Source organism: Oratosquilla oratoria, chromosome 19 (genome assembly GCF_046742065.1).
Source record: "Oratosquilla oratoria isolate Oo_2021 chromosome 19, ASM4674206v1, whole genome shotgun sequence".
Taxonomy (NCBI): domain Eukaryota; kingdom Metazoa; phylum Arthropoda; class Malacostraca; order Stomatopoda; family Squillidae; genus Oratosquilla; species Oratosquilla oratoria.
This window is the reverse complement of record NC_134795.1, coordinates 20,550,069-20,570,068: the sequence shown is the minus strand read 5'-3', so window position 1 is coordinate 20,570,068 and position 20,000 is coordinate 20,550,069. Positions and strand designations below refer to the sequence as shown.

General features: G+C 40.3%; 1 long non-coding RNA gene across 1 annotated transcript in view; it reads left to right on the top strand.

The window, feature by feature from the left end:
* Positions 1-17,235, top strand: part of LOC143035512 (uncharacterized) — a 606,520-nt gene extending 589,285 nt beyond the window's left edge. Inside the window, exon 3 of the long non-coding RNA XR_012967320.1 lies at positions 17,134-17,235. This is a non-coding gene — a long non-coding RNA (uncharacterized LOC143035512). The remainder of the gene's footprint in view (positions 1-17,133) is intronic.
* Positions 17,236-20,000: the final 2,765 nt, after the last annotated feature.

Here is a 20,000-nt window from a genome sequence, read left to right as displayed (position 1 = left end):
GTCGTGTGTTCAGTTAGGCGCGCGTTCTTTCAAGACGCTCTTGTGGTGTGGGGGGACGGAGGGGGAAGGGACGGGGGGAGAACGGGGGGGGCGGGGAACGGGGGTTTGTTTCCTTGAAGCCTTGAATACTGATGGATGCGCAGCGCCTACAGAACCTGCATCTTCAAGAAGAGTGAACTTGCATCTTGAAACAGCCTCGTGGTATCCTTTGGGTTCAAGACTCCTAAGATATGTGTAGATTTTTATGTTTTATTAGTTACAGACATACATGTATGCATGTTTACATACACACACACACACACACACACACACACACACATATATATATATATATATATATATATATGTGTGTGTGTGTGTGTGTGTGTGTGTGTGTGTATGTGTGTGTGTGTGTGTGTGTATTATATATATATATATAAATGCGCGTGTGTGTGTGTGTGTGTGTGTGTGTGTGTGTGTGTGTGTGTGTGTCTGTGTGTGTGTGTGTGTGTGTGTGTGTGTGTGTGTGTGTGTGTGTGTGTGTGTGTGTGTGTGTGTGTGTGTGTGTGTGTGCGTGTATGTGTGCGTGTGTGTGTGTGTTTAACTATTGTGGTTGTTCCTGCATACATACACAAACGAACACACAGCAAATGAAGCAGCTAATACTTTGACCGCAAATTGGGTCACTTATGCATTATCTTAGCGGCTGCCAGACGTCTTTATTCATCCAAAGGAAGAAGTTCTTTCTCTAGTCAGAGTCTCGAGCCTCTCTTGTTTATGCAAAGACGAAATCGCCTGAACTTAACTTCGAAAACAAGAAATACATTCAGGCCAGGTCCTACAACGAGGACCGAATGAGATAGCGAGGTCCTCGTAAGCGTAGCTGCACACTAAGCAGTTATCGCTAGCATGCTACTCGCTTTTGCTACTTGGTCTGAGCAGAAACGACTTCGGTTACGATCTTTCGTTTTTTCAAAATTTCCAAATTTCGAATTATTCTTGCGTCGCGTAGCGAGAAGCTGAAGGACGAACTAAGAAATTTTGAACTTAGAATACAAAAATTAGACACATTGTTGTCGTGTTCTCACGGAAGTCTAGAATATAGTCACCGAAGGCATTTCTACTCAAACGAAATACCAAAAGCAAGTAGCATGCCAGCCTAGTGTGCCGTCACCTTAAGATAGATGGTGCGATGGCCAGACTAATGAGTCTCCTTGTAGTCAATCAGTTGAGATTGATGAGATAGAGGGGGTGTGTAGGAGAAGTTATATGTGCCCGTTAAACGTGTGGTTTAAAGTCTTGTTCACCGTCTATGGATGTGATATGTTAGAAGGGGAAGAGCCTACGCAAGGAGGCGCTTAGCCGCGTCCGAAGCCGTCACATACACCCTATCCTCTTGAACTGTTAGGGCAGTTAACAGTCATAGCTAGGAATCGGAGAGGAGTGCGGGACTCGAACCCACAATTAAGCAAATGCGAGACCAGCACGTTTCCGACTACAACAACAGCGCACTAACAATACTTGTGTTCGATTTATGTCTGTGTTTTTTTATTAAATTTGTTCTTGAATATCAATAAACGTCGTTTTAGTGTTTTTAACATGAATGTAGGACATTCCGATTATACTATTTCCACGCGTATCTTAGTCACTGATAAAGTTGTTTTTGCACCTAAAAATCAACTCTTGTATCACTTTTTGATCTGTCCCTTGGCCGTTTTTATTCAGCAGAAAAAAACGGTTCCTCTCTCTCGAAGAAGTGATTCTAAAGAACATAGGAACATAGAAACATAAGAATGGAGGAGACTGCAAGAGACCATAAGGCCTACACTAGACAGTTCCATATCCATTACCACCTGTCATCACCATCCATAAAAGTTGTCTAACCGTTTCTTAAAACAACCGATAGTTTCAGCGCTCACTACTACATCGTTACTAAGTCTGTTCCACTCGTTAACAAATTTATTGGTTAACTAGTTCTTGCCTTGACGATATCAAGGTCCTCCTCGTAGCTGGAGAGGGACGTGGGGCATGAGGAGGAGCTCAGTCATCCTTGATCGCAGTTAGTGTGAGTACCGACTATCTTCTTGTAGTCTTTATCTGGTTTTCGCCTCGATAAACAAGAGAAGGACGACGTCGTTTTGGCGAAAGCGATGTCGAATCTCCGACATGAGGAGGAGGAGGAGGAGGAGGAGGAGGAGGAGGGTGTGGGAGTGCGGAGATCACAATTATCTCTCCAGTTCTTATTTATAAGATTGGCGGCATGCTAGGCGTTTCTCGCTAGCATGCTATTTTTTTTTTCAAATTTCCGAAATGTCAAATCACTCTTGCGTCTTATATTGAGAAGCTGAATGACGAACTAAAAGGAGTTAAACTTAGAATACGAATGTTAGACAAATTGTTAAGATGCTCTTACGGAAGGCTAGAATATTGTAACCTAAGTTGTTTCTATTCAAACGAAGTAACAAAGGCAAGGAGCATGCTAGCCTAGTGTATCGCCACACTTAGCCTCCTAGAGAGAAGTAAATTTGGGTTTGTCTCCAGAATGCTTGAAAGAAAATCCTTCAACTTATGGTGAATGTAGCGGTTACCAGGTGTCATATATATATATATTTTTTTTCTTCTTCTTCTTCTTCTTCTTCTTCTTCTTCTTCTTCTTCTTCTTCTTCTTCTTCTTCTTCTTCTTCTTCTTTTTCTTCTTCTTCTCCTTCTTCTTCTTCTTCTTCTTCTTCTTCTTCTTTTTCTTCTTCTTCTTCTCCTTCTTCTTCTTCTTCTTCTTCTTCTTCTTCTTCTTCTTCTTCTTCTTCTTCTTCTTCTTCTTCTTCTTCTTGTTTCTTTCTTCTTCTTCTTCTTCTTCTTCTTATTTTTATTCTTCTTCTTATATTTCTTCTTCTTCTTAGCTTTATTCTTCTTGTTTCTTTCTTATTCTTCTTCTTCTTCTTCTTCTTTTTCTTCTTTTCTTTTTTTCTTCTTCTTCTTCTTTACTTAGTGTAATAATTTTATTTGTCTCAGATTAGGTTCAAAGCAAAAAATAAGGTGAACTAATATTATGTTCATGCCGGCCAACGTATAAGTGCATAGGTATAAATACACAAGATTCATCATTCTTTTTCTACTTAAGGTGCGTTTTGCTGAGTGCGATCATCGTTCAACGACAATCGTTCATGGCTCAACGATGATCGTCAATCGATTTTCTAGAACAATAGTTCTCAACCTTGGGAATATGGACCCCTCTGGAAGCACAGAAGGACCACAAACTATGGACCCCTCTGGAAGCACAGAGGGACCACAAACTATGGACCCCTCTGGAAGCACAGAGGGACCACAAACTATGGACCCCTCTGGAAGCACAGAGGGACCACAAACTATGGACCCCTCTGGAAGCACACAGGGACCACAAACTATGGACCCCTCTGGAAGCACACAGGGACCACAAACTATGGACCCCTCTGGAAGCACAGAGGGACCACAAACTATGGACCCCTCTGGAAGCACACAGGGACCACAAACTATGGACCCCTCTGCAAGCAGAGAGGGACCACAAACTAAAAATTAGTGGTATTTAGCGAATGCCTACTGATTCTATTCAGTGATGAAGTGATCTCCAGGAGGACAAAGAACAGCAACACATAAGTACATGGATAAGATGGTTGAGAACCCCTGGTCTAGAACAACAACTCTTTGTTATTGAATGGGGTTGTTTTGCTTCAAACTGTCAAATAGGAAGATGATTATTTTAACCAAACCTATCAACGCGTTCATCCAGATATGACATCAAGGAGGATGCGCGTCACTCGCCGTTGGCTGCGCTAAGATGACAATTACGCCAAGCAAAACGTACCTTTAAGATGATTAAAAGTTTCAAATTGAATTCCATTAACACCGAAGGAAGGGAAAGAATGTGGCGGATTCTGTCAGTCTTCGTGGAACAGGTATTTGGAGGTTGATATTGTTTTTGTTTTATCCCATAGACACGGATTTTTATTAATTTATTATATATATATGTATATATATATATATATATATATATATATATATATATATATATATATATATATATATATATATACTTTTTTTTTCTTTCTTTTTTTTTTTTTGCTAAATGGAGGAGTATATCTTTTATTTTAAAAATCACATACGGGGTACCTAATACAAATCTTTCAGAAACTGAAAGGAAATTGATAACATCATAACTGAAAATATTCCCACAGTAAATACTAACAGGAGGAGAAATACTGGGCTTTAATTATCGGAACGTTGATTTCACCTGGAGTTAGGTCGTAACAATTTTGAACACCTCGCCCTCGATATATATGTATCAAGTTTCCATCCAAGGCACGTCGACTCATTATCACAGCAACTGCCTGAAACCACCTGAACTTCAGGCTGAAGTTCGTATGATGGCCCCGTGTAGGACGAGACGACGTAATATTTTCTAAATTTTATATTCGTTTGGCCTCACTTTCATCCCTTCCGCCCTCGCTCACCCTTCCCATACCCACCAACAAAGTTACCTCTAAGCCATTGGTTCCCAAACTTGGGGTAAATTACCCCCCTGGGGTAAATTACTCCCCCCAGGGGTAAATTACCCCCCGGGGTAAATTACCCCCCGGGGGGTTAACGGAGGGATGACAGAAAAAAAAATAAGAACTCTGATAATCAAGGAGCCAAGAAATTCTCAATTAGCTTCGAGCATCCAATTCCATCCATCCCACTGACGTTCTTGACATCTTTGGCAATAGCCATTAGAGATGCACAAAGTTCAAATATAATAAATAAACGAAAATATCTCTAGTGTTTTAATTTAGCCATATATATCAATGCTGACGACATTTTGAGAAAGGGGTAACATATTTAATGTTGCACGGTAAACTGGGTAATACTCTGAAAAAGTTTTGGAACCATTGTACTAAGCTATGCAAATATGCCCGCGCACGTATGTTTTACAACAAGCGCACATAAAAAAAAATTGCACACACAAGATTTTCAAACTATATTAAAATCCATTCAATAAAGAATTTCCACCCAAACATCAACTAATAAACTCTCTAAAAACATGGTAACTGGCCAACCGTTAAACCAATAACTGCTTTGGTGGAAGTAATATGTAATACAAACTCACAAATTGTGCGTATTTGCTTCAGTGATCAAATGGTGATTCGCATGGACGCAAAACTACTTTTCGGCAAAGTTTGGCCGCAAGCTAATTTCTGCGCAGACACAGAAAAAAAAAAAGAAAAAAAAAAAAAAAAAAAGGGAACATTGTCTACCAACTAAGCGTCTCTGTATCGACTAGACCCGTTTGGCGTGTTAACCCCAATGAAATCCTTAGATGTCTTAAGTTTCATCGAATCGAGGTAGCCGTATATCATATTTGCACCCAGGGCTTTCTCTAAGCTAAATAAGATTGTCTGGCGTTAGCTTGAACAAAACCTCGAAAGTTTCACCTTTCGTGCACCGGATACTAAACGGCTACAAGATCTTGGTCTCTAACTCCTCCTCTCTCTTCTGCAGTGATGGAGGAAGAGGTGGAGGAGGAGGAGGAGAAGGAGAAGGTGCAGGAGGAGGAGAAGAAGGAGAAATAGCAGGAGGAGGTGGAAGAGGAGAAGGAGAAGGATACGAGAGGGTGAAGGAAGAGAAGGGGGAAGAGGAGGAGGAGGTGCAGGAGGAAGAGGAGAAGAAGAAGTAGAAGGAGAAGTAGAAGGAGGAGAAGGAGAAGGAGGCGAAACAAGAAGGTGGAGGAATAGGAGGAGAAGGAAGAGGAGATGGAGGAGAAGTAGCAGAAGGAGGTGGAGGAGGAGGAAGAGGAGAAGGATACGAGGAGGAACAGGAGGAGAAGGAGGAGAGGAGAAAGAAGAAGAGGAATTGGAAAAGTTGAAGTAGGAGTGGAGAAAGAAGAGGAGTGAAGAAGAAGGAAGAGGAGGAGGAGAAGGAACAAGACTAGGTGGAGGAGAAGGAGAGGGAGGAAGAGGGGGAGGAGGAGAAGGAGGGGAGAAAGAGGAAGTGGAGAAAAAGGAGATGGTAGGGAAGAGAAGGAGATTTGTTTCTACATTACTGAAAGGAGAACTGAGAAATATATATAGGACGCTCTATCGGGGGTGTAATAGGGTATTGTGTCAAAAGCAATTTTGAGGCACATTTCAGGTTTCGTAGAGCAGACGATCCAAAATTTGGAAATGAAGAAAAAATCTGAAAAAAATCGTAACACCCCTTTTTTGAGGGCCAAAATTTGCTTAAAAATTAGCTTCTCCTTAGGATTAGGCTGGATGTGTTTAGTTGTTATAATTTTCGTCTCTGGAGATAAAAATAGGCAATTTTCTTAAAGAAAGAAATTTTGCATTTTAGCTCATTATATATCTAAGGTTGAGGGAATTTTTGATTGAGGATTTCCTTGTTTGTAAATTACTCGAAGGGCACTATAAATTAATCGATGTATGACGAATTTACGAGATATTTACAGAGTATTTCATATAGAAGAATATTGTTTCATCTTTTTAAGTGTATGATATAGAATCACTCCTTATCTCTAGTTGCTCCTTATCAGGCGGTCATTAATTGGTTTACTGCAGTTGAGCTAACAATGGTCTCCCATCCTTGTGTCAAGGTCGCTTTGTCTCTCATTAGTTGTGAGTAATTTTTTACTCTACCTCTGATTTCCTTGGTTGTGGTAAGGATTCGTCATGTTAGAAAACGGGAAGTTTATATTTATTTGAGTGGGTAATATTCGACTATCACTTCCCAGTATTGCCCCCATGGGTAATGCCAACGACATCTGTTGACTACGACAGCCGTAGCAAGCCAGTAGTTTAGGAGTTGTCTGCTCGTGGAACTCAAACTCATATTTATTCGAAAAGGTGCTGAAACGGAAAAAAAAGAGTAAAGGGTAATTCTTATCTTCACTAGAGCTCCGTCAGACTGGTTGTCTTATCAAATGTAAGAATAATTGTGATGTAATTTGGCACTCAGTATATTCCATTGGCATCACATGTATTATTTCTGTTTCATATTAACGGGTCTTTCTATTACTCATTTCCAGGACTAATATAACTAAAAGAACTGGAACCTCAACAAGTCACAGTGTCTTTGGCTCGCCCACTTCCAGAACTTCCAGAACTGCCAACAAAACAATAGGTTGGAAGATACATTCAGTATGTAAAATACAATAAATACAAGAGTAACAAGAGTGTTATTCCCGAAGTATGCTTGGCCCTTACTGAGATTTCGAAAAAGAATCCAGTATTCCAGTTCAGCCGATCAAGAATGTTAAAACCAAATTCTTCTTATTGGTGGAAGAAACGTCTGTGGTGTCAAAACAAGGAATGAATTAAACTAAGAACTAAGAACTCTATCTTATCGTTGGATCAGCTTTTTGATACAGAAGTCTGCCAGTGTGTTGATCTCTTGGACTGCAATTGTGAAACGAGCATGAAAGTCCCAAGTCGAGATGATGAAATTCTTACTGACCAGAGAACTGGGCGTCACATACCAGGTAATGTTTCCTGTGTATCACGTTTTCTATGAACCGTGGCCCAACAGATACAGATATCCATGGACTGCCACACCCGAAACCACCACATCCACCACTACATCCACCAAATCCACCACCACCGCATCCACCACCACTGGAGTGGATTTCAAACAGATCGCGCTGGTAGTCTTAGGAAAAATAAAAAATAAATATACAGATGAAGGAAAAACACTACCATTACCACGATCGCTGAGTTTCTGCAATCACACTAAAGGGGCTATCACACTGGGCTTTTTTCCTCCAATCTCCGATTTATCGGTGGTACCACCCGCCTCAAATCACTATGGGAAACCATTTTGTTTTCTCAAAAAAATATATATATATATATATATATATATATATATATATATATATATATATATATATATATATATATATATATATATCATGTCATTTAATATTCTGGATTATTATTATTTTTTTTTTTTTCTTTCTTTTTTTTTTTTACTTCTTTTTTTTCAGCATATCAGATTCCTTCGCGCAAGGTGCGGGCTACAAATCTGCACCAAAAGTCGTAGGAAAAATAGCCCAGTGTGATAACGCCTTTAGATGACGAAACCTTTGCAATCCGTCTGTCTTCATTCTTGCCTAATTTATCGGCCTGTGCCCTTATTCCTCTCGGTCTACATGACAATCTGCTTAGTTGCCTACTACTTGCCTACTGTTTACCTACTGCTTGCTTACTGCTTGCCTACTGTTTACCTACTGCTTGCCTACTATTTGCCTATTGTTTACCTACTACGTACTTACTGCTTGCCTACTGCTTGGCTACTGTTTACCAACTGCTTGCCTACTGATTGCCTACTGCTTGCCTACTGTTTAACTACTACTTGCCTAATGCTTGCTTACTGCTTGCCTACTGTTTGCCTACTGCTTGGCTACTGTTTACCTACTGCTTGCCTACTACTTGCCTACTGTTTACTTACTGCTTGCCTACTGCTTGTCTGCTCATTACACCCATGTTTGCTTGCACGTGTGTGACACATGATGAGGAAGTGATGCGTCGTCTTGAGACCTCAAATGCGGTTACCAGCTGACGCGGGGGCCATTACCAAGCTTAATGTATCGTTAGTAGATGGAGAAGCTTAAGAGGACACCGTCTGTCTCGGATTTGGCGGGAATGGGTCTCCCGTTTGGCGGGAAATTGTCTCGCCTTTGGCGGGAAATGGTCTCGCCTTTGGCGGATTCTTTAATGAACATTCAAAGGATGTTGGTAGCTGGCTAACTAATGGGAGCCTTAGTGAAGGGGAGGGGGAGGAAGGGGAAGGGGAAGGGAGGGGGAGAAAGGTGAAGGGGAAGAGAAGGGGAGAAAGGGGATGGAGAAGGGAGGGGAAGAAAGGAGAAGGAGAAGGGAGGAGTAGAAAGAGGAAGGGAGGGGGAGAAAGGGGAAGGGAGGGGGAGAAATGGGAAGGGAAAGGGAGGGGGGAGAAAGGGGAGGGGAGGGAGACAAAGGGGAATAGAGGTGGATAAGGGGAGAAAGGAGAAGGGGAATGGAGTGGGAGAAAGGAGAAGGGGAAGGAGGGGAAGAAAGGGGAAGGGGAAGGGAGGGGTAGTGAGGGAAAGGGGAAGGGAGAGGGAGATTGTCGAACGCTTCCCAGGGACCATAATGAATGAATGAATGAAGGCGGGATAAAGAGATCCTGGCATGAGGTGGAGCGGCGTATGTCCAGCCATTTATCGAGAAGACCATTTCACGAGTAAATCTTCGACTATCACCAGGCGATTATATATAGCTCCCGAATTACACCTACATCAGTACATATGCTCGTACATACATACACACACACACGCGCACAGACATATATATATATATATATATATATATATATATATATATATACATATATATACATACACACAAATACACACACACACACACACACACACACACACACACACACACACACATATATATATATATATATAAATATATATATATATATATATATATATATATATATATATTGCTGGTACATCATTTTTCCACCTTTATCATATATACATACACATATACATATACATATACGTATACATATACATATACATCTGTTCAACTATGTACTTTATGCACTGAAGATGTAATATACGAAAGCGCTCTGCTTCGTTAGTTTCTTTTTCCAAGTGGTCTACTTTGTATATACATATACATAATATACATATACTTATACATATACATATATACATATACATACACATATACATATGCATATACATACACATAAACATATGCATATACGTATATGCACACGTAAATGCCCACGTACACGCACAGGAAGACGAGGACAAACTACAATGGACTGGAGACATGACCAGACGCGAAGTCGTTGAGTACATCCCAGTTTGCCTTGGAGTATCCTGCGGGCTAAGATACGACCTTATGATAAGAGGCATTAAAGGGTAATTTCGAAACCAAAAGCCATATGATATTTCTGTCTAATAACAAGAACGAGATGGCTCGGAAGAAAACGGCCTCAGGGTTTGGGAAGTTGTCAACCAAGCTGGAAAGAAAACTGGCCGAGGGCGGCCATAAGTCAAAGAGAAGGAGGAGGAGGCGAGGTAAGGGGAAGGGGAAGGGGAAGGGGCCGTTGGAAGAGGTTCCGTGTAACGTTGCGGTGTGGCCGTGTGGTTTCTGCCACAGACTGAGACAAATGACACACTAATGTGTCGTAAACAGGCACCAGTAATCTCTTGAGACGCGGAACACATGCATGGCTAATTCTACGCCATCGCGCTCCCGGTTCCGCTAGCGTACTCCGAGATAACGCTTCGTACGCTGGGCTGGAAACGCGGTCATGTACGTCACCACGAACGAGTCAGTATGGATTTAGATGGAAACGTTCTTGTGTAACTAACCTATTCGAGTTCTACGACAGTCATTTCAAATTATGATAAAAGAAACGATATAGATTCAATATATCTGGACTTTGCGAAGACTTCTGATACCGTCCCGTACGAAAAACTACTTGTTAAATTAGCTTCAGACGGATTCACTGGTAGCCTATTAGGCTGGACTAGTAATTGGTTAAACGATCGTAAACATATAGTTGCTCTAAATGGCTAAACTTCTAGATGGAAAAATGTTACGAGTGGAGTTCCTCAGGGTTCCGTTCTTGGACCATTTCTATTCATGGTATATATAGATGATATAGACCACGTACTAAAAAAAATTTTCTCCAAATTTGCTGATGATACAAAAATGTGCGGAATTGCAAATGATCACATATACCAATTAGATATTGAGGACGATTTAAATCAAATACAGCAATCATCTGAAAAGTGCCTAATAAAATTTAACACAAATAAATGTAAGGTTATGCACATAGGTAAAAATAACAATAGGTACAATTACAAATTATTAGGAAATTCGTTAACAAAAGTAGATAGTGAAAAGGATCTCGGCGTAATTATCAGTGATGAGTTCAGATCATCTAAGCAGTGTATATCCGCCACAGAGAAGGCAAATATGATTCTAGGACTGATTACGCGATCTTTTGATTTTAAAAGTACATCTGTCATTATCAAATTATATAAATCGTTATTTCGCCCACATTTGGAATATACTGTTCCCGAATGGCCACTGAATCTCATTAAAGACATTGACAAATTGGAAAAAATACAATGGTGAGCCACAAAACTGATTCCAAATATCAGAAACAAACAATACTATAATCGACTACAATATATGAATCTATTTTCCCTAAAAAAGCGTAGACTTAGGGATGATTTCATACAGGACTTTAAGGTTTTAAGACTTTAAGACTTTAAGATAAGGGAATTGACATCAAAAGTGAAGACATTTTCACACTGAATGCGAATCAAACAAGAAATAATGTTCTCAAACCGTCAGGAAGTAGATTTAATTTGAAAATGGGTAGAAACAACTTCGCCAACCGTGTAGTAAATAAATGTAATAAACTTCCTGCAGAGGCAGTGCAATGTACATAGTACAGTTCGAAATTTTAAGATTCATTTAGATAAGCACCGAAGCAACATGCTGTAATGCCTGCCATTTATCTTATTTATTTATTTATTTATTATTATCTGTTTATTATCTATTATGTATTTGTTATTATCTGTTTACTATCTATTATCTATTTGTTATTATCTGTTTACTATCTATTATTTATTTATTAATTTTTCATTATAAATCATTGTTATTTTTCTGCTTATTATTTGTCATTATTTATTCATTTTATTCGTTTACCTACTTTTTCCACACCCGACCTAGTTATGGACCAAAAGGTCTCCTGTCGGCATGCTCTTCCTTTGTAATCCTTTGAAGTCGTTAAAGACTTCTTCACGTTGTAAATCTCGGACCCGGAGGCATAATGCGACGCCCACAGGTCCCCAAAGGACGCCAACCACTTTAGAATCTAAGTGAAGACCTAACATGCATCTATTACAACAAAATATCTTATATTTATATATATATATATATATATATATATATATATATATATATATATATATATACATATACATACATAATATATGTATATATACATATATATATATATATATATATATATATATATATATACATATATCATGCATATGTATATGCATATGTATATGTATATGTGTATGTATATGTATATGTATTTATGTATATGTACAGTATATGTATGTACATATTACAAAAGGCTCTTTCCCCTTGTTAGAGAGTTGGTCGAATCAAACCACGCACCCATTTCATCCATAACTAAACCCTGCATAGCACCGCTCCTTTCTCAACACCTCAAACGTACATCATATCCATCCAAACGTAGTGATGGTAATGATGGGAGTGGCTGAAGAAGGTGTGTTGGTGCAGGGAGGGTGGAAGTTGAGGTGTAGAGGAGGTGTATCGTGTGGAAGCAAAGTGGAGAAGGGTGTGGGACACCTCAGGAGTATTGGACTGAGCTCCCTAGGGCACCGGATCTCTCTGTTTGTGATGTGACGCGTGAATGTGGTGCAGGAATGTTGGTTTCTTGACTGCTTCGTTTTTGTTCCATGTCATGGGTTAGCATTATAGGAATGTCAGAGCATATTACCATAAGAAACTAATGCTATAACACATTTGTAAATGTACACTTTAAACCCACTATCGGAGAAATAATATCAGAAGTAAAGGAAAAAATGTATATTTCGACTACTATCTGTAGTCCTCTTCAGCAGATAAAATAAAATGTATGTTTGTAAGTTTTTTTATCTTTATATTCAAAACGGTGGCAAAAAGTAAATAAATAAAGAAACAAATTAATAAGTAAACAAATAAAAAAAATCCCAAAGGGGACCATTCAAGAAAATAAAGAGAAAAATAACAAACAAATTCGAAGTAGATTCATCTTATTCAATTGACATCAACTTTCCACCAGGGTTCGCTATGCTGTGGCCAAAACCGTCAATTCTATCGCATGTGCTCAATCTACCAAGGCAAGTCACTGAGAACGTCTGGAGATAGACACTGTGCGTGATTTATCACTGATAGAACGCAAAGTTCGAAAAACCGGGACTCCAACCCGGGTGTAAGCAATTACGAGATGAGTTGGAGCCTCAGCGCGGCGCGCTGGCACGCACAAACACTTCAGGAAATTATTAATCTCCCATACTTCATTATTTCAGCGCTTATTAAGAACGACCCTGTCAAACTTCCAATGATGGATGGTAATATTCTCCCCAAAGGTGCCTAATATCGCCAGATAATATTGTGTGACGTCTGATTTGTGGTCTTGATGATTTTCTTTAATAGTGAATCAATTCATGTCTGCTATTTCTAGTGAAGACTAAATTTGTCGTACTTCTCGTGACGAGAGTAATAACTACGATGAAAAGTATCATTGGATTACAAGGGCGGAGCATGCCGACAGGAGACCTTTTGGTCCATAACTAGGTCGCATGCAAAAAAATTATAATAATGATAAATAAATAAATAAACAAATAAAAAATTATTACAGCATAGATAATAATAAACAAAAATAAATAAATGCATAAGTATAGTTAAGTAATAAACAAACAGGAAAATAGTAAATAATAATGATTTGACAGATAAATAATGATAAATGAAAACCAAGCAAATAATAAAACAAACAGACAAATAATAACAAACAAACAAATAATATAAAATAAAGGGCAGACATTACAGCATCTTGCTTAGGTGTTTATCTAAATGAATCTTAAACCTTCGAACTGAACTACATTGCACTGGCTGTCACATTTATTGTCCTACATTCATGTTAAAAAACATCAAAATGATATCACAATCCAAGAACAGATTGAATTGAAAACTCTATAGCATCGTTATATTCAGATTTATTAGAAACGCAGACGTAAATTTAACATAAATATATATTGCCAGTGCACTGGTGGCATAATAAGAAATGTTCTGGTCTCGCATTCGCTGAGTTATGGTTCGAATCCCGCACTACTCCCCGATTCCCAGCAGGACTAGAGGTGACGGCTTCAGTTGCAGCTACTCAGTGCCTCCTGGTGTACGCTCCTCACCTTCTTCTGTCGTCAGTCAGCTGATGCAATAAAAAAAAACGAAGAAATGAAAAAAATAAATATAAAAATCTGGAAAGTCTAAGAACGAGGGAGGGAAGCCGGTCACGAGGACCTGATGCCTAGAAAATTACCAAGCCAACCTCTCCAACCTAACACAGACTAGCCCAGTGGTTCTTAACCTTTTTACTACCACGTCCCCTCTAGGAACTGTTCTTTTCCTCCACGCCCCCCTTGCATCTATAGACCCCCCCCCTTGCAGGGAGGGGGGTCAATACATTGGAAAATTTGTATGGCTGGGAGACTTTTGAAAATAAAGTTAGTGACGACGATACTTCTGCATTATCTCATAAACTTACCTCTACATTACTGACCCATTTCTTCTCAAGAAAATAACATGTAACTGGTCAAATTTCTACTTTTCTCCTGAGCCTCGCGCGCCCCCCCTGAAAATCACTTACGCCTCCCTAGGGGGGCACGCCCCCCAGGTTAAGAATCACTGGACTAGCCTATCTAGAATAACCCCAGGTAGCCCTCATTCTAAGCTTTATCCTACACTTCATATCGCTCCCGTGGTAGAAGATAGGATACCATCGTTATCCTTTTACAAGAGCACTGGAGCTCCTGCGTGTGAAGGATGGTGTTAATCCTTGCCAGGTTGGCAGGATGAAATATCGTATCCTTCAGCCAATAGCCTTCCTCGTGATCTAGTCTCCTAAGATTGATTCCCTGATAGATGCCTCTAATGGCTCATTCCTGAGTTGCCAGTGATCGCCAACTAACATATTACGGTGTGCGGTCACCCACCAATGGCATGCATGGATAAGTTTTTTTTTTTTTTCTAAGGAGTGTAAGTCGTCATCATCATCATCATCATCATCATCATCATCATCATCATCTTCATCATCATCATCATCATCATCATTATCATCATCATCATCATCATCATCTTCTTTATCATCACCAGAATCTTCTTTATCATCATCATCATCATCTTCATCATCATCATCATCATCATCATCGTTATCATTATCATTATCATAGCATTATCATATCATTATCATATCGTTATCATATAATTATCATATCATATTATATCATCAGATCATTATTATATCATTGTCATATCAGTATCATATCATTATCATATTATCATATCAGTATCATATTATCACATCATCATCATATTATCATATCATTGTCTTATCATTATCATATCATTATCATATCATATCATTATAATATCATTATCATATCATTATCATATCATTATCATATGATTATACTATCATTATCATATCATTATCATATGATTATACTATCATTATCATATTATCATATCATTATCATATTATCATATCATTATCATATCATTATCATATCATATTATTATCATAACATTATGTTACCTCTCCCATTAAAGCACAATCTTAATTGGAGAAGCAATCCTATGCCCAATCATTGATACAAGATTGAGACGGAATGGCAGGTTAACAATATACTGCATGTCAAATATAAAACTCAATGCAGTACTTATAAGCTCGTATGTCATAAGTTTAGGTGACCGATGGATAACTCTGAGTGGCGTCAAGGTATAGCAAAACTATTTGTCACTAACGTATTTTCATATTCACTAAATACTATAACACACACTTATAATAAGCCTACCAGGACCACTTGTTACCACTACGGTCCACCTAACATACTTAACCTAAGGATTACAGAGGAGCGGAAAAAATGCGTCCACTCTAAACGGGTTCAAAACCAGAGAGAATGAGAGAGGTAGCGCACTTCATGACTGTGGTCACCGTGGTGGCCGCAGTTGCCAACTCACCATACTATTATAATTTATTTCATTACAGGCAGGGCGAGTGGAATAACATACTACACATACACTACATTAACATAACAAGGTACAATTTATAATATGAATAATATCTTAGCTAACTAAAGTAAAATAATGACAAAGAAATAGTACACACGGAACATGGAAAGTCTTATTTCATACGATCTGTAATTCAGGAAGGCGTGAAATAGGGCGTGGCTACAAGCTAACCGAAACAGGTGGTTAAATGAAAAGAACATCTTTTACAAAGGAACACATGGACTTGCGGCCACGCAACAATTATCATATCATTATCATATCATTATCATATCATTATCATATCATTATCATATCATTATCATATCATTATCATATCATTATCATATCATTATCATATCATTATCATATCATTATCATATCATTATCATATTACTATCATATCATTATCATGTTATCATATATTATCATCATTATCATTCACGTTATCTTATAATTATCATATCATTATTGTTATCATATCATCATCATCATCACCATCATCATCATCATCATCATCATCATCATCATCATCATTGTCATTATCGTTATTGGGGTAGCCGAGAAAGTGGTGTCCTTCTCAGTGACCTCTCTTCTTGCAGTGGTGACCTTTGTTGACCTCAGTCTGTTTAACTAAGAGAAAATCCTTGAAGGAGTTTAGATGGTTGAAAACTAGTTCAACCGTTTGAGCACCTTTCTTGACGCATATGTTTATTAATTTGCCGCCAGACGATTTTATTCGGCAAAGACCTTTTTCTACAATTTGCTTTGGCTAAGGCCTCAATTGACCTCAGTTCCTGCTGCCGCCAGGCGATTTTATTCAGTAAAGTGGTGTGAAATCTCGTGCTAAAAGGGCTTATGTGCATTTCTGTCACTTATTATGGGTCCAGTCTTGCGGTAAGCTGAATAATAACACTTGCCGACCCCCTAGCTGAAGGCACTCTCGACCGAGACCCACCTGAGATCCGTCTTTGAACCGCACAATATAATCATAAGAACGTAAGAATGAAGGAGAATTTAAAAGACCATAAAGCCTACACTAAGCAATTCCATGCATCCTGCCACCTGTCACCCCTATCCATTAAGTTATCTAATCTCTTAAAACAACCAACTGTTTCGGCACTCACTGCATAATTACTAAGTTTATTCCATTCCTTAACTACTTTGTAGGTAAACCAGTTCCTGGCTATTTCCTTATTTCCGACCCCCCACGAGACAGGTGTCCTTAATTGCTTGTTAGCCAACCTTGTTATTCTCGGTCTAATGACGTGCTTCTTCCTCCTTCCAGACGATGAAAGACGCCATCTTCTTCGTCAGACGACCTCATACTTCGTCGTCGGCTCTGCCTCATTCAGCGCCGTCGCCGTCACCGTTAATACTTGATGTAAACATAGCCATAACTCATGACGTGTGGGTCTTCAGATCTTGAGGGTCGAGGAGGACTTTGAGTACATCTGCGCCCGAAGGAAGGAAGGAAGGAAGGAAGGAAGGCCCGAAGGAAGGAAGGCCCGAAGGAAGGAAGGAAGGAAGGAAGGAAGGCCCGAAGGAAGAAAGGAAGTAAGGCCCAGAGCGAAGGACAGAAACCCCAAGAAGGTAAGATATCCAGGTACCGAAATCCACAGACAAGTTTGTGTTATTCCTGTCGACTAAAGCTACGGTTACACTAGTCAACAGAATGGTTGGATTCCAACGATTCAGTTGGATTTCGTCCAAGGTTGGAGTGTAACCGTAGCTTAACAGATGGCGCTTAGAGTGCTATGGTCTTCCTGTGTCGCCAGTATGTATTGTAATGACTAGTATATAAAAATTTGAAAAGAAAGAATAAAAAAATAATTATTTCGAATACCTGGTACTTGAGGCATATCAGAACTCTGCACGTATATCCTTCGTTACTAAATAGAAGCTCTCACGTAATTCAATTTCTTTCTCTGAAAAAGCATATTGCTGCAAAAACAATGAAATATGCATCTGAATTATTCTAATGCCCGTAGCCTTTGTACGCCCCAGAACTTCTAAGAGAAAAATGAAATAATGATGATACTTTGACCAAAAATAGAAGAAAAATGTAATAAAATTTTATTAATAAATATCATGCTTTGTACTATCATAGTGAATTACATGTTTGTACGAAGAGTTCTCATATGAATAGAATTAGAAAAAATATGTCGACGCGACCATCACACAGCTGCAAGGAATGCATAACGATGCAGCTTTAAGGCCCACAACAGCTGTCACGGTCTGGTGGCAGCTGTGTGACCAGCTGTCATCGATAAAGAAAGTTCAGTGTTATATCAAACAGCAGCGATACAGCTGCAGAGAATACCTAAAGGTGAAGCTGCAAGTCTCACAACAGCTGACACGGTGTGGTGGCAACTGTGTGACCAGCTGTCATCGATAAAGGAGGTAACAGCTGTGTTAGTGGCGGCGGCATCTGCTGCAATAGAGTCAACAGCTGGAGGAAACAAACAACACAAAAAAAAATTCACAAATGTCTCGTAGCTTTGTGTAATGAACTTCTTCATATAACCTCCCCCTTCCTTCCTCACTCCCCTCCCCGTCCCCTTCCCTCCCCAGTCCCCCCTCCCCCTTACCTTCCCCTCCCCCTCCCCTTCCTTTCCCCTCCCCACTCCCTTCCTTCCTCACTCCCCCTCCCCCCTCCCCCTTCCCTCCCCAGTCCCCCCTCCCCTTTACCTTTCCCTAACCCTCCCCTTCCTTTCCCCTCCCCACTCCCTCCCTCCCCTTTCCTCCCCAGTCCCCCTCCCCCTTCCCTCCCCAGTCCCCCCTCCCCCTTACTTTCCCCTCCACCCTCCCCTTCCTTTCCCCTCCCCTTCCTTTCCTCCCCTCCCCACTCCCCCTACCCCTTCCCTCCCCAGTCCAACCCCTCCCCTTCCCCACTCCCTCCCTCTTCCCTCCCCAGTCCCCCCTCCCCCTTGTCCTCCCCTCCCCACTCCCTCCCTCCCCTTCCCTCCCCCCTCCCCCTCCCATTTCACTTTTGTCACAAGACGCTTAGCTGAGCTCGATAGCGCCACCTTTGCCTTGGGTACTCGAACAACCGTGTTGGCACGCATGCAATAGTGGTTAATGTTTGACCAAGTTTTCATTGTTACTATTTCGGGAATTCTTGTTAGTGAAACTACACTGCCAACGGTTGTACTACTAGTAGTAGTAGTAGTAGTAATAACATAAATAGTAACACTATTAGTATCACCAATATTCTCATCGATGCGTTGTGTCTAGACTAAAAGGAAAATTGGCGCCCGATACGAAAAAGATGAAGAGAGGAGAAGAGAGGAGAATAGAAGAAAGAAGAGAAAGAGAATACGAAACGGAACTTCTCGAAAGGGTGTAGAGCAAGTTCACTTCGGGATGATTGTTTATTAAAAAGAAAAAAAAAAGGGTGGGATTTTGGACAAGAATGGGGAAAAAAGTGGACGCGAACGCAACAGCATAACATAAAAGGAGTATACCCGACGTTCAATGCGCGATACTGGAAGCGCGGAGACATCGTTGAAAAAAGCGGGCAGAAAACATATATATATAAAAAATAAAGAGAATAGCGAAGGAAATTAAAACAAGAGTGAAGAGAAAAAAAGAGAAAGGAGAAGGAAGAGATAAATTGGAAGAGAGAGGAAGAGAGAAACAGAGGTTGAGGATCAGGTGAACTGGGTGGAATAGGAGATGACGGAGGCTTTATGGAAGAACCTGTTCTACAGCCGGAAGAGCCCGTCCTGCAGCCACGCGAACAGCAGGAAGGAAGGCTCCTCCCCCCCCCCTCTGGAGTACAGGTACGCAGGGGGGTAGGGGAAGGGAAGGGGAGGCGAGGATTGGGAGCAAGAAGGAGAGGGAGGGAAGGGGAGGGGTAGGGGAAAGGGAGGGAAGGAAAGGGAAGGGAAGGGAAGGAAGGGACCGATAAAGGGATGAGGGAAGATGATTGGGAATAGGAAGGAGAGAGAAGGGAAGGGGAGGGGAAGGGAAGGGAAGGGAAGGGGCCGATAAGAGACGAGGGAAGAGAATTGGGAGCGGAAGGAGAGGGAAGGAAAGGGAAGGGAAGGGAAGAGGCCGATAAGCGACGAGGGAAGAAGATTGGCAGCAGGAAGGAGAGGAAGGGGAGGGGAGGGGAGAGGAGGGGAGGTAAGGAATAGAAAACGGGAAGAA